The sequence below is a fragment of the Schistocerca serialis genome, chromosome 3 (assembly GCF_023864345.2).
Source record: "Schistocerca serialis cubense isolate TAMUIC-IGC-003099 chromosome 3, iqSchSeri2.2, whole genome shotgun sequence".
Lineage (NCBI taxonomy): Eukaryota > Metazoa > Arthropoda > Insecta > Orthoptera > Acrididae > Schistocerca > Schistocerca serialis.
In genome coordinates, this window is record NC_064640.1 from 387,640,542 (window position 1) to 387,641,596 (window position 1,055).

The 1,055-nt window shown below is 48.6% G+C and overlaps 1 non-coding gene across 1 annotated transcript; it reads left to right on the forward strand.

Moving 5' to 3' along the window:
- Nucleotides 1–239: 239 nt before the first annotated feature.
- Trnas-aga (transfer RNA serine (anticodon AGA)) lies at nt 240–314 on the forward strand. The gene has a single exon. It is a non-coding gene; the product is annotated as a tRNA-Ser (tRNA).
- The last annotated feature ends 741 nt before the right edge of the window (nt 315–1,055 follow it).

Genomic DNA, 1,055 nt, shown 5'->3' on the forward strand with positions numbered 1-1,055 from the left:
CTCGGCCCGGCAAGCAGTTTTAATCTGCCAGGAAGTTTCATATCAGCGCACACTCCGCTGCAGAGTGAAAATCTCATTCTGGAAACATCCCCCAGGCTGTGGCTAAGCCATGTCTCCGCAATATCCTTTCTTTCAGCAGTGCTAGTTCTGCAAGGTTCGCAGGAGAGCTTCTGTAAAGTTTGGAAGGTTGGAGACGAGGTACTGGCAGAAGTAAAGCTGTGAGGACGGGGCGTGAGTCGTGCTTGGGTAGCTCAGTTGGTAGAGCACTTGCCCGAGAAAGGCAAAGGTTCCGAGTTCGAGTCTCGGCCCGGCACACAGTTTTAATCTGCCAGGAAGTTCCAATAATACGGCTGTATACCCGGAAGCCCACCATTGATCACTCGCGCCGAAAAAACCTGAGCGTTCGTAGCAGTCTGGGTGCATGGGTGTTTTGGCTTTGTAACATTAGCCAAGAAAGCAGTGCTGGTACTGCGAACGGCTGAAAGCAAGAGGTAATTACAGCGGTTTTTTTCCAAGGTCACGCGGCTCTAGCGTATGGATAAATGATTATGTTTAAATTATGATGGCATCCTCCTGGGTAAAATACTTCCGAGGTAAAATAGTTCAGTGTTCGGGTCTCCGGGAGGGGACTACTGAGGATGATGTTGTCGTCACAAAGAACAAAACTGACTATGTACGGATCGGAGTGTGGAATGTTAGATCCCTTAATCGGGCATGTGGGTTCGAGAGTTTAAAAAGTGAGATGGATAGGCTGAAGTTAGATATAGTGGGAGGTGGGTTACATAATTTAAAAAGTATATAAACCACAGCCTCTACTTCGCAGATAAGTAGCTTCTCAATTGACCTCACAAGGACTCAGTGCACCCCGACTGCCAACAGCGGTCGGTAGACCCGGACGGTCACCCATTCAAATATTTACCAGGCCCGACAGCGCTTAACTTCGGTGATCTAACGGGAACCGGTGTTACCACTGCAATAAGGCGTTGGCCATGAACACTATAGTGAACGCATTATCCTACCCAGGACAGACACGAAGCCAACACAAACTACAGTAG